Below are 14,740 nucleotides of genomic sequence, written 5' to 3'. Positions count from 1 at the left end.
TTACAGCAAAACCCGTGAATACAGTACTAAGCCGCTGCAATATTTGGCCGAGATACAGCTATTTGAAAATCTGGAATCTGAGGGTTATTAAAAAAAAAATTAATAAAAATATTGAGAAAATCGCCTTTAAAGTTGTCCAAATGAAGTTATTAGCAATGCATATGACTAATTAAAAAATGTTATCTATATTTTTACGGTAAGAAATTGACAAAATATTTTCATGGAACATGGTCTTTACGTAGGCTAATATTCTAATGTGGGTTTCTGTTTTTCAGTTTTTTTGTTTTTTTTTTGCATAAAAGAAAAATCGATAATTTTGGCCCATACAGGGTATTTTTGTCTATTGCTATAAATATACCCGTGGTATATATGACTGGTTTTGTGCTCCAGGGTCACATATGGTGTGGTAATACGACACTTTCTTGAAGTATTATTATAGATATTATTCATCTATGTAAAATGTATGACTTGTGTGGTGTTCATTAAAGGAGTAGGAGTAGTTATTATTTACTCATCCCTAAACCATCCAAGATGAATATTAATTTCTTTCTTCAACCAAAGAGAGAAGTGAAGGATTTTGAGGAAAACATCCCAATATAATAGAATGGACTTTGATATCATTGTCTGATCATTTGCATTAGATTTAGAAAATTCTGGAATGTTTTTCTTAATTTCTGTTAATGAATTAAAGTCATATTAATCTTGGAAGGCATGAGGATGAGTAAATAATCAGGAAATGTTCATTTTGAGGTAAACTATTCTTTTAAGATATATAAGATATTTATTCTTCTGCTGTTTGTTTGCATGTGTTACATCATGAATCCAGACATATTTGACTACTCACAATCTTTATGATCTGGATAATTTTTTTTATTTTTATTTTTTTATTTACAATCCTTTCCTGATTGTTTGGCTCATAATGAACTGTTCACTTCAGTTGTGTCTGGTGTTTGTGCAGGTGTGGTTCCTGATTGTTTGGCTCATTCACTCACTCTACACACTGGTGTTAATACAAACGAAGAGGAAGAGATTAGATGGTATTTTAATGACATCCTAATTGCTGAAATCACTGCTGATCTCCGTAAGATCTGTACTAATGACTGGTGTAAAGAGAGATTCAAAGACAGACTGTTTCTGGATCATATTAAATCTCTGGTCATCATGAACATCAGAACTGAAGATGCTGGAGAATATAAACTAATGATCAGTGGCAGCCTTGTAAAGATCTTCGATGTTTCTGTAACTTGTGAGTATAATTTCATATTGATACTATAAAAATATATCTGTCTTTTATCTCATATGTGTCCAGTTCCATCTGCAGCCATTTACTTTCATCTACTTTCAAGTCAAGACATTTGTGCATAAACTGATCAGTGTACACTGAATGTGATGTGAGTCACTTTTAGTTTCTGCTGAATTAATAGAATTGTAAAGAAAACATGTTATTTGTGCAGGAGATTCAAACAATAGGATTAAAAATAAAAAAAACCATATTCGTAGAAAAATGTGACATTGTATCTTAACATGGTGAAAAAAGAGCACAATTATCACACTTCATGCGTTTTCTCTGATTGGAAAGCTGTTTGATTGTGAAATGACCAGGTGTAAATGATCTCTGAAATGTTTTAGAGATGGATTTGAACGTATTCATTCTTAACCACTTCAGGAGGGGATTCCCTGTTGTTTTCTGTTTGACTTGTAATGAACTGTTGATTTCTTCTTCATGTTATTCTGTTGATTCAGGCAAAGTATCAGTGAAGGAGGGATATTCAGTCACTTTACACACTGATGTTGAAACAAACCAACAAGAAGAGATTAGATGGCGTTTTAATGGCATTATCATTGCTGAAATCAGTGGAGATCTCAGTTTTATCTGTACAGATGTTCAGTGTGATGATGATGCTGAGAGATTCAGAGACAGACTGAAGCTGGATCATCAGACTGGATCTCTGACCATCACAGACATCCAGAACCACAGACTCTGGAGATTATACACTATACATCATCAGGAGCAGCAGCATCCAGAGGAATGTCAGTGTTACTGTCACTGGTGAGTCATTATGTTTTAAGTCTTAAATCACATCATTAATGTGTTTTTGTGATATTTTTGCAGTGATGTTCAGATGTGTTTTTCCTCTTTTATATGAATTCACATAGATATAGTTTACAGAATAGATAATTCCTTCAAAAACAGTGAAGTGAAATTTAATTTAACTATAAGTTTAGTTCAGTATAATTGTAACCAGCCGGGGTAGTACATTAACGTTAGCTCAAATGATATATAGGGAATTTTAATAATTAATCAGGAATATGATTAATATATATATATATATCTCATATGACAGTTACATTAAAATTATTAAAGATGAAAAATAGGTCAATTGTATATATCAATAACTCATTACAAGGCACTGTAACTTACTCATTAATAATATGTCAATATTCCATTCTTAATATCAATTAACGTGATATCTTTTTACTGGGAATTAATGCAAATCAAACAGTGGTTTGTCCAGCAAACGGCCGTAAGATTAACTTATCAACTTTCAATAAAGTTATCACTTCTTATAATTCCAGGAAAAATAGTTTCTGGCCATGAAACCATTCTCCCGTCCTTATAAAATTTAGGTTATTGAAAAGTAACAAATAAGCTTTGTAGCTAAGATCAAACATTTCATTGACTTCGTGATGTGAGCATTTTAGACAGAAGCAATCATGAATATATATTGGATTTTAATAATTGAACTAATAATACATCAAACTACGATTCACACAGAGTAAATATGCGTATAACAATACAAACAGTAAAAACAAATGCAAGACAAAAACGGATAACAGATGAGAGAGAGATTGAAAGGGTGAGCGAGATAAGGTGAGAGAGAAATAGGGGGTATATATGAGTGTTAGAATAGTATGGCAAAATCACATACAGTAACCTTTTGAAAGACAAGGAATCAGATCACCTTGAAAAAGGGAATAGACAACATTAAGCAGCGTTTAAATATCTATAGAAAATAATACTTGCATGTGGGTATCTTTGTGCCTGCTAAAGACAAGCGTGCGTGTGTCGTTCTTTTGGAGCTGGGACATGTTCTCTCGTGTCTTCCGGGGCGAGCAGACTCGCGCGAAGTTTCAAAGGTTCAACGAACGGGAGTTACCAAAGAAATGATTCAGAGTTCGTCTACCTCGTGTAGGGAGAGGCGAATATGAGAATACAACTTAGTAAAGAAAAGAAAAGAAAAACGGAGATGAAAGCTCCCTAAGGAGCCATCGCGACAGACGTTCTCTCGGATGAAGTGCGACGAAACAAAGTGCCGACAAAACAAAGTTCAACGAGACAGTCTCTTATGAAGCGACTGGGTTCACGCCTCTGTTCGCCCGAACAACCAATGAACGTCCACGATCTGAAGCGGGGGAAAAAGTTCCTTTGTCTCTGGGGAGACACCCACTCGAGTGAGTTATGGTGTTTTCAGAATTCAGCAGTTATATTCCAGCAAGATGGTAATTCCAGAATAATACATTTTACTGTAATTTCCTATGTATGAGTGGTTCGGTCAAAGCAAGACGGTTAAACAGATACCAAGAATGACAGGTAAAGGTAGGAGAAACATAAAGTTACAATCATATGCAGAATTACACACATTTAAGGTTTGATTAACAGACAATAAAATTGCAGATACTCCAATTTGATATGGAAGACATCTAAGCACAGAAAGGAAATATAGTCAATACATTTAGAATACATTTACTTCCCTTTTTCCTTACAAGAATTCCTAGCAAGCTGGGCTTTTTCTGTTTCTCCCAGTTGGGTCATAAAGTTTTATGACCTGGTCAGAGGTAGGTTTATAAAATCATGACTCTATTTGAGAATATTAATTAGGAGAAACATTTCCAAGTTATAAATCAGAAAATCATAATCATCGCATAACAGCACTTGCCAGCTATGCAAAGCACAAACCTATCAAACACATCTTTGTAATGACTTACATGATGAGTGTAAAGAAACGTGTGTGTGTGTGTGTGTGTGTGTGTGAAAATCATAATCATCGCATATGTGTGTGTGTGTAAAGGTGCAGAGAGCTGCTCAAACGTGACTGTGGAATGTCTCGTCGTGCCGTGGGGGGGTCGTAAAGCAATTTAAACCCAGCCATGCTGGCACTAGGCCGGTCATTCAGCTTGCAGAGAGTTTGATTTACCTGCATGAGTTCAGGGGCTAAAAGCTTTGGGTTTTAGCCAAGGAATGCCAGGCCAGGCACTTGGTGTAAAAAGGTTTCATTTTATATGCCTGAATTCAAAATCTACAAGCGTTGGGTCTGCATTGTTTTAGATGTTCAACGAACCATGATTCATTAGTTCAGGCCAGGCACTGGAGTGTTACAAGCTCTTGGTGCATGAAGAAGATCTGTGAAGTTGCAAAGACTGAAGTCTCAAATCCAAAGAGATATTCTTTATAAAAGTTAATAGTCAAAAAACACCCCCCCCAACACGCCCCCCACATGTCTAAGTCACTATGTAGGAAGATTTGCATAACGCCGCCCAGATGTTCATGCAAAGAGAGAAGGTGTAACTTCAATTCTCGTTGTAGTCTTGTTGTTGCCGTCACCGTCATGTCGTATAGACGCTGTGTGTTTGGATGTGAAAGCGAAACTACTTTGTATGGCCTTCCAAAACGAGGACGATAGCCACTTCGTCATGTCTGGAGCTGATCCGTGCTGGTCGCTGAGGAAATACATCAACTTCGTGGAGTCCACCGTGGAAAAAAGTGGGGCCCGTCGTCACATGTGGTTATGTCCCCACTGGATGCAACAAATAATTTGTTTATAATGGCATTTCATGTTTTTGTCTCATCGCTCCCGGCCAGACAGGTCATCACAGTATAGTGAGGGCCATAACATTTCCATCACACCCTTGAGGAATTTGGCCAATCACAATGCACTTGATAACCGGCCAATCAGAGCACACCTCGCTTTCCAGAGCGATGAGTTTTATAAAAATTTAGTGTTTCAGAAGGTGGGGTATAGAGGAGAAAAAATTATGTACAGTATGTAGAAAATGTGTTTTTTGAACCTTAAAGCACATAAACACATTTCTTTACACCAAATAGACAAAATAATGTTATTTTTAGCTGCATCATATGACCCCTTTAAAAAAAAATCCTCATTAACTAGTTCTTAGTTTTAACAGTTTTTAACTCACATCCACAGTTCTTTTATGTTGTGAAGTTTGTTTTGTTGTTTTCAGCAAAAGGATCCTCCAGCAGCTGTTGGTTTGTGTTTCAGGTGTTTCTGCTGCTGAAGGAGATGAAATGAAGAGAAAGTCAGTGAAGGAGGGAGAATCTGTCACTTTAGACACTCACCTAAACAAACCAGGCAGTTTAATGTGGCATTTTAATGAAACTCGCATCGCTGTAATCACTAGAGCTCAGAGTAAGATCGGTACAGATGTCCAGTGTGAAGATGGTGATGAGAGATTCAGAGACAGACTGAAGCTGGACAATCAAACTTGATGTATGGAGATTAAGAGGAAGGGTAAAGGTGAATCTTGTGTTTGTTGAAGAGAGATTCAGAGGCAGGGTACAATCCGCGTCACCAGTGAAAAGAGCTTCAGTGTTACTGTCATTGGTGAGTATCATTTAGTCATTCAGTGAACTTTCCCTTGAGCAGTTTTACAATCCAGTTTGAAATGTTTAATCAACACAGTAAATATTTTCATTGTGGTTGACTTAAACCATGCCTTCCTCCCCTCACATCAGTGTTATCATCAGATTATCAGTTGCCCAGTTATAATAATGACTCCTATGTTCTCAGCTGACCGAACAGGAATATATTCTGCTGTTTCTGCTGTTTCTGCTGTTTCTGGTGTTCTGGTGTTCTTGGTTGCATCTGCTGTTTTTTAATTTACTTCTGCAAGTGCCATTCAAGAAGGAAATGTGAGTGTTATATACAGCTGATTTAACAAGATGTAAATTTGAGATTTGTGGAAATAATCTTTAAACAAAGGCTGTTTTTTTTTTATATACACATACCAGTTAATCAAAGTAATGTGTGTTAATTTTATTATTATTTTTCTACCAGACATCAGGACGCAGCGAAGTCATCAGGTGAGATACAATGTGAACTGAATCTTAAAAAATAAATAAATATTGCTTGAAAACACCAATATTTTTTTATAGAAACTCCGGTAATAACTGACTCTTCAAGACAGCACAGCTCTCATTCTGTTACACTTTATATTAAAAACAGTGGTGTGATTAAATGTTATGTTATCAGAGACAGACTAAGTACACAACTTCATTACTTGAGTGATAGTACAGATACTACTGGTCAAATTCTACTCCACTACAAGTGAAAGTTGTAAAGAAAGGTTTTAACTTAAGTAAAAGTACGAAAGTACATGCTTTTAAAAGTACTTAAGTATAAAGTAAAAAGTAGATGCATTGTTTTTTGTATTGTCACATTGTATACTTAAGGCTGATTTATATTTCTGCATCGTTGTCCGCATGTGCAGTACACATGCAAACTGTAGTTTCCACGGGCATGTTGCTGGTGGAACCCGCAGACCACGGCATTGGCAAAAGCTGAAATAGAAGCAGCTTATCGGGGAAGCATCAGCTGTGTAGGGTGGCAAATTAATCTCAAATTAATCTCAAATGACAGATCAATTATTAATTTTAATCTACACAAAACCTTGTACCATGGGAGGACAACTGTTTGTCACAGAAAACAAAGTGATGTAATGCTACATTTTATAATAAATAAGACACTTGTTCTTTGCTTTTTGTTTTTTGTAGCATTAAAATATATTAAAGTGCAAAAACACACAGACCTATCACAGCATTTACAGTCTGCGTAAATTTAATGCGTTGTGACATTTTTGGAGAGGTGCACGTCAGGCTACGCCACAGCCTGCACATACTGCGCACAACCTACGGCATAATTTTGACGCAGAGAAATATCATCAGCCTTTACAATACCTTATGCCATCAATGCAACCTACTGAATAAACTGATTAGCTTGTATTATCTTTGGAATTAAGAGCTTTTGTGTTACCAAACCTATAGAAATTGAACAACTGAATGAAGATATTCATATTTTTTTTATTATTTAACACTCATACAGCTACACTGAACTCATTTTAATACTGAACACTGAAAAGAAAACTTTTCAGAAAACTGGAACATACTCTCTCAGTATGGCCATGGGTGTGGAAGTTGTGCCAAAGAACCATATTTTTGAATTTTGCCATCAACTGATCAGTGTTCATAAAATGCTCATAAATCAGTTTTGAATTTTACATGTGGCTAGGGTTGTGTATTGTTTGAATTTTATCCATTCTGACTGATTCTGCTTATTGATTTCAATTTTTATCGATTCCCGGTTTAGATTCCAAAGTTGTAAAAAAGTGAAGTAAAACATTTTGACGTGTGATCATTTAACCAACTTATTGATCATTTGTTTGCAAAAAAAAATAAAAAATAAATGTATTTATTAAATAATGATCGGATTTCTATACTTCCTTGACCAGTTTTTAGCAGCAATTTACCATTAGGCCTGAGTAGTAAGATTTTTATATATATGTTAATAGCAGCCATTTTTTTGATGGATATATTAGCCTAACATTTTGTATTGCCATAGTTTAACTACAAATATTAAACTATAGTTACTATAATAAAACTGTTAAATTTGTGGTTACTGTAGTTTTACTACAAATAGCATAATTATGGTTACTTTAGTGAGAGAATAGTCAATTTGTGAAAACTGTGATTTTACCGCTAATACCAATAATAATAAAAATAATAACTAACTATAGTAAAAACATGGTTAATTTTCCAAAGAGATTTAATGAGTTTAACACATACACATGAGTTCACACAGAATAAAAACAAAATTTTCTTTGTCATGTAGATCAAGGTGTAGGTAATTTTTATTTACCATATAGCGATCATTTATCTTATATGATCATTGATCATTGCACTTGGCCTATGTAAGACATCACATACAGTTGTCTTTTTAAAATCAATGTGGTGAACACACAGATGATCGCACTACACTTTAAATGTGTCTTTTATATTTTATTTGCCATTTTAGAGCATGCGGTGCAGTAGTGCAGTTGTTTAGTTTGCAGGGAAGGTCCTGAGGTGCCAGTAGGGATGGGCATATCGATCCAAAGTATCAATATATCGATACTGATGTGAGTATCGAAAGTATCGATACTCGAACAAAAAATATTGATACCAATGTTTTTTTTTTTTTTATTTACCAGTGATTTTGTTTCTTTAACAAAAAAATAATGCATTGAATTTAACAAATAATCTATGTTAGCAAATGTTGTGTAGGATAGAACTATTTTCCTGCTCAACTGAACACACGCAAATGTTGCAAAACAGAACCAATCCATCACGGAGAGGGTTCACTCACTTCTGACAGTGCATTCAAACAGGGCTGTGTTTCCCAAAAGTGTAAGAAAGCATTGAAGCATTTGGGATTGGCAGCCCTGAACAATGCTTATCAGAGGAGAGAAAAAAAAAACACATATGGTTGAGTTATTTCACAATAAACAAATAGAAATTAGCCTATATAGTTTGTGCAATTACATTTATTGAAATTGAACGTTGAAAGATAATATTGATCATGCTCTGTTCTGTAATGTTAATATAAATCATAAACTGTCAAAAAAAGGTTGCATTTTATGCGTGCAACAGCCTGTCACTGGCAGTACGTTGAAAGATAATATTGATCATGCTCTAGTATTTTTAGATTTAAATCATGTGTAAAAACAAAAAAATATTTGACCATGTGTAAACAAAAATATAACCTAATAAGTTACAATTAAGGTGTATTAAAGAAATTTAAGTGGTTAGAAAAAAAAGGGTTCATTGAATCTGAAAATGCACACACTGGAAAAAACTCCTACATATAACGACTTTCTACTTGGGAACCTTAATATAAATGTATGTAGCGGAGTAAAAAGTATTATATTTGTGTATAATGTAGTGAAGTTAATTTAGTAAGTTTCCAGAAAAAAATATAAAGTACAGATACTCAAAAAGTGTACTTAAGTACAGTAATCAAGTAAATGTACTTTGTTACTGTCCACCTCTATGTTATAATATAATTGTAATCATTTATTACATTTTCCAATTTAATTTAACCATAAGGTATTATGGTGGTAAGTAAAAAAAAAAAAAAAAAAAAATACAAAATATTAATTTTAATATAAAAAAACATGTAACATTTATGTCAGTGACCATATTCCAGGATATTTACAAAAACCAATAAATAATTAAAATGTTTAGTAAATTAGCTTAATATTTATTTATCTGTTTTATTTATTTCTTTATTTTTTCTGTTTTTCTACAGGAAACTGGTGTTGAAGAATCATCCTCAAATCAGATTGAGCTTGTAGAGGCAAAGCCTCCTAATGAACTGTCGTCAAATCAGTCTGAGCTTGTAGTGACAAACACTCCTCATGAATCGTCATCAAATCAGACTGAGTCTGAGGCGGCCAGTGAGACATTAACATAACCCTGTTTTTTATTTTGATATTTTAATTGAAAAGAATCATTGAGAGGAGTTGTGAAACGAGAGAAGTGGATAAAGCAATCATTGCACAAAGAGAAATAGCTCAGATATAGCTTATTATATTACAGATTTAGAATTCAGCAGACTAAAGATAATTAGGTTTTAATTTATTAAAATATAGTTTTTTTTTCTCAAAAAAAAAAAATGTATGAGAAATATAATAAAAATTAGATTGAGCAAAAGTAATCATGATGATCAGTTAAACCATTGTGCAGCGTGACTAAATTTCATGTTTTCTTTTCTAAAATAGAAAACTAAAACTTAACTCCCCCAAAAAAGGGATAAGATAATTACCCAGATAGCAAAATACACTCGGGCCAGATCCGGCTAGTGTCTCGCCTGCCGGAGACTTTCCACTCGGCCCAACACGTCTGCCGCGCACTCGAGCCGGATGCCTGTCGACTCGCTGCCCGATTCCGAGTCAGTCGGGCTAGATGCCACGACCGTCAGCGAGCTGACACTACTGCATCCGAGCCGGTTCATTTTTAACCCCTTATCTACTTTACTCTTCACTAATCTTTCATTTAAAATTGATACGCAGGAAAAATGATTACTTTGATTTTAATTATTAATATATAAACGTCATTATGATGAATGCATTTTAAAAGTAAAGAACTCATTTGTTTAAGTTTGCATTTAGTGAAATTACCCTTGCATTTGTTTATACTTTAAAATATTTGTAATTGTTTGTTTGTGGGGTCATAGATTTGTGGCTAAAGTTTCAAATCCTGCAAGTGTTGATCCATGAAGTATCACCATAGTGTCTTTGATCAAAACGCTGGGAACTGGATCTCAGGAACTGAACCTGTAGTAACAGGAACTGCAATATCTGGACCAGAACAAAATGCCAAATAAGTGTTTTTTTTTTTTTTAATAAATAGTTTGTTATATATTAACTTCTAAATGTGTTACTTGAGACATGAAAGTTTGTTTACTGTAAGTCATTTTTACTGTTATAACACAAATATGCACTTTGTTATAATGTTCAGAGGTTTGCTACTTTACCCTGAATGTCTTCATTTGAAAAATTATACTTTCTTTGTCAATTGTTTTTCTTTTTTCCTTTGTAACTAAAGCTTTTTAGCTTTTTTAGCTGGAGTTATAAGTACAGTGAGATTTAGTAGGTGAAATTTATTATGGTTCTGCTTTTGTAAATGCTTTTAGAAATGTTATTTCAGTGTCACCCCTCACCAAATTCAGTTCTGCAACCTCAGCAGAAAACCAAAACGTGCCTTGCACACTTAGTGCAATATTTTTAGAAACATTTTTTTCCCTTTTGGTTTTCTTTTGCAGCATCCAAAGAAAATGTTTTTTTAAAGCCCTGTACAACTTTTGATACAATGTGTGTTGTATAAAGCACTGCATGGGGCTTTGTTAGTGCTGTTCATTGATTCGAGTAACTTTTTTGACATTTGAGTATAAAGTGTTTTATTTCTACAATATATGGTGTAAAAACGGTGCAACTGCAGTTGATTTTTCCTATTGGATGTTTGCGGTGGTACGTGACGTAAGCGGTGGCAGGTAACGTAAGCATTTTTCCAGCTCACCACGCCCTTGGTACGAGCCACCATGCCCTTGGCAGTATAAAACCATCTTGTTCTGTCAAAATCACTGTAGCAAGTATTGAAAATGATCAGGATAGAGTATTTCAGCATCTATTTAGCATGGCATTTATACTGCGGCGGCTAAATCCACGGTGGTAAAAAAGGACCTTTTGAATGTCTACTTACTGTGCGGCGGCTATTGTTAGAAGCATAGTTAGTAGCATAGTATTGCATCAGTTAGGATAGCTTCAAGTTAGCGTAGATTTATTTACAGTGGTCAGGATAGTACGTAGGTGTAGTGTTGCTGGTTGCAACAGCACTGCTGGACTGCATAGTTTTTTTCAGCAGACTTGAAAATTAGGCGCCAGTGGTTGCATGCACTTGGCCTGGAACTAGAATAGTAATTTACAAATTCATAAAATATATATTCTAATGTTGTGTATTCATCATATCTATGGGTGTGTCTGCTTTCGCAAAGACTTTCACCATTGGCTGTGGCTTCAGCCAATTGTTACTGACTTACATTTCAAAATAAAACTTTATAAATGAAACATTTTTAGTTCCTCTAAAATAAAAATATGCTATATAAATAAAAAAGTCTCCATCCATGAGAGCAGAGCCCAAATCTCGTGGTCAGTGGTGTTTGGACCCAAGTCCGAATCTCTTCATGATCTTTGATCCAATTTATGATGAAATAGGACGGACAAAGATTTTACTCTATCATTTTATTCCAAGCAACGGGGCCGTCCTGGGGCACGAAATTCGCAGGCTAGGAGGGGGTAGTGATGCTGGATGTAACTAAAAAGGTGCTACTGTCCATTGAGTCACATATCGCATAATCTTATTAACTGTTTATCTCCTGAACTGCAACTTTCTTTACCACGCTATTTAGTGCCAATCCTGCCATTCAGTCAATTTAACTGGTTAAGGTAAGGTGTGGGGTAGGTTTAGGGGTTAGCATTTTTTTTTCATAGTGTAGGAAACACTTTAAACTGACACAACCAATAAAAACTTCAGAATCAGCTGTGGGGCGGAGTTTGCACTGAAGTGGATTGTGGAAAATTTTTTGCATCAAGCTATTCAGTGCCAATCCTTCCGTGCAGCCAAATTTACTGGTTATGGTTAGGGGTCAGGTGTGGGTTAGGTTTAGGGGTTTTCATTTTTTTGTAGCATGCAGTTATACCCCTTCTCCCTAGAGCTGGAGTGTGCAAACTGCATTTTACGCGGGTTGCTTCTCCAACGCAATGGAGGTGGAACTGGGCTTCTTCACACAGCTCGCGCTGAAAAGCGACGCAGTGCCTTACTCGGAGACTGGCCCCATTCTCTCTTGCGCGGCTGCTTCGCTATGCGGGAGTTAAGACCGCAGTTGATATGGCTCAGGCCCTGTATAAAAATGAATAGCAGAACAGTAAAATGTTGTATATTAGATACATGCATCTACTGTGTGGGTTATTTATTGTCGGAAACCATTACACCAACATTACTGGACTGCAGTTTATTTCACTGTGAAGTGTGTTTGTGTTGTGTTTAGTGAAAGATTGTGAGATTCTCATTGTCAGGACAAAACAAATAAATAAATAAATAAAACGATGAAACGCTTCCCTCACAAACTACACACACAGCAACCAAATGCATCCAGATGAAGCGATCAAACCACATTTCTGTACAGATAAAACTGCAGTGTTCATTTAGTTTGAGTTCAATCGCAGACTTTGGTATTCTGAAACTCCAGTTGAAGCACATAAGAGTTTTCCTTGGTATTTTCTTAAGGAGAAACTGAAAGGATTCAGAGGATTGGATCAATGCTATATGAAATTCAAGTTATACACAATAATTATCGGATTTTACTTGTAGTGCATTGGGGAAAGTATAGGCTATCACCATTTTAGTGCAGTAATGACTGCAGGCCTCAAAAGCGCCAAGCGCCTCTCCTGCTGGAAGAACCGTCAAGAGGCCAAACATTCACAGAGTGTCTTCCAGTAATTACCTTCCTACATTTATCAAAAATGTATGCTTTGTATTATATTACCTCGGAATTAAATTAGGCCTAAACTAGTAAACACTGCAGGGAGGGTGTTTGTACAGCTGCCGAGGAAGTGACGGTTAGTTTGCAGCCTTTCTCTTTTCTGACTGCCGCAACCTGTTTTTATTCTTGTGGGCAGAAGTGGAAACGCTATCATGGATTTGTTTTACCATGCATTTTATTAGCTTCTTTGCTCATTTAAGTGCTATAAATACAGATTTCACGCACTCTTTTAGTTCTGCTTCTGTACATTTGTTTATTATGAAAATCATATTTTAGAATATTAATTGGTAGAACCATATGACATTAATTTTAAACATTCCATAGATTTTCTAGATGTGAAAGTTACGTTTTAGGGCCTGTGTCTATTTTATCATTAGTTCTCTAGCTGTTCCTCTCTGAGTACAGCAGCATCTATTTATAGCGCAATCGAGTTTCTCCTTTAAACACTAGACAGCGATGATGTGCTTGTGATATATTTGCTAAAGTCTCCAGTAGTGCATACTGACATGAAAACAAAAAAAGAACAAGCAGTAAATGGGGTCAATATTTAATAATCAAAACAGAACATTTTAGTTGAGATTCTGGATGCTGTACTATTTTTGAACCACTAAATTAAACTAATACAAAAACTAACAGCAAAAAGAAAAACAAAGAAAAGATGAAGCCAAAACATGTGATACAAAGAGCAAAAAAAAAAAACTGAGAGAGAAGAATGACATCCTGGCAGAGAATGACTGTGTGAGTCAGGGTCCTGTGTGAGAATCCATTCTGCTAGATAACTATCTGATCATCGTTTTTTTTGGGGACATTTTCATACACAGCATTCGACTTTGATTTCTGCAAGAAAAAACACAAACTCAATCAGGAATCTTTCTGATGCAACATAAAAATTAATAACAGACCAGCTTCTCCTATAAAATGATTAGCCTAAGTAATTCTACTTTAAAAATATCAGTTAGATCACTAAACGTAATTTTCCATAATTTTTACTCCAAAGTTTAAACCTGTGTGCGTGAAGCTTCTCGTTGTAGCCTGTGAATAATTTATTCTCAGTTATGAGTTATGAATGGTGAACAGAAACTGTCACTACATGACAGATTTGTACATCAGTGCTCGAGGCTACAGATGAAAAGCAAAGCTGGTGTTTAGGGGAGGTGTTTATATATATATTTATATATATGGTATATATAAACACATATGATTGTCTCAAGGGATTATAAGGAATATTTTGATTAACTCTCTTTCTTGAAATGATAAACATGTCAAAACACTGCTTTATTGTTTTTAGAATACAAATTTTAATCTACAAATACTCACGTTTCTGGAAACATTGCTACCGGAAAGATGCTAAGATGGAGCAGCAAGAGGAAATGACATCAAACATTTAGTTTAGCGCTTCACTTTTTAAACAGTTAAAACATCAAACAGCTTATTTAAGTTTTTCTCACTCACAGAACAGTCTTTTTTTTTTTTTTTTTTGTTTTTTCTTTTTTTTTATACACAGAAGTAACAGCAAAGATACTTGTCTCAGTACATCTACAACACGGGCCAATGAGACTGCTTTCTATTCATACTTCACTGATTCTCTC

General features: G+C 35.1%; 1 long non-coding RNA gene across 1 annotated transcript; it reads left to right on the top strand.

Moving 5' to 3' along the window:
• The first annotated feature begins 5,575 nt into the window (after positions 1-5,575).
• Positions 5,576-11,023, top strand: LOC122141567. The gene is made up of 4 exons (XR_006157925.1): positions 5,576-5,621; positions 5,808-5,929; positions 6,075-6,100; positions 9,360-11,023. It is a non-coding gene; the product is annotated as an uncharacterized LOC122141567 (long non-coding RNA).
• The last annotated feature ends 3,717 nt before the right edge of the window (positions 11,024-14,740 follow it).

The sequence above is a fragment of the Cyprinus carpio genome, chromosome B22 (assembly GCF_018340385.1).
Source record: "Cyprinus carpio isolate SPL01 chromosome B22, ASM1834038v1, whole genome shotgun sequence".
NCBI lineage: Eukaryota > Metazoa > Chordata > Actinopteri > Cypriniformes > Cyprinidae > Cyprinus > Cyprinus carpio.
The sequence above is the reverse complement of the archived record's forward strand: the minus strand, read 5'-3'. Positions and strand labels throughout refer to the sequence as shown.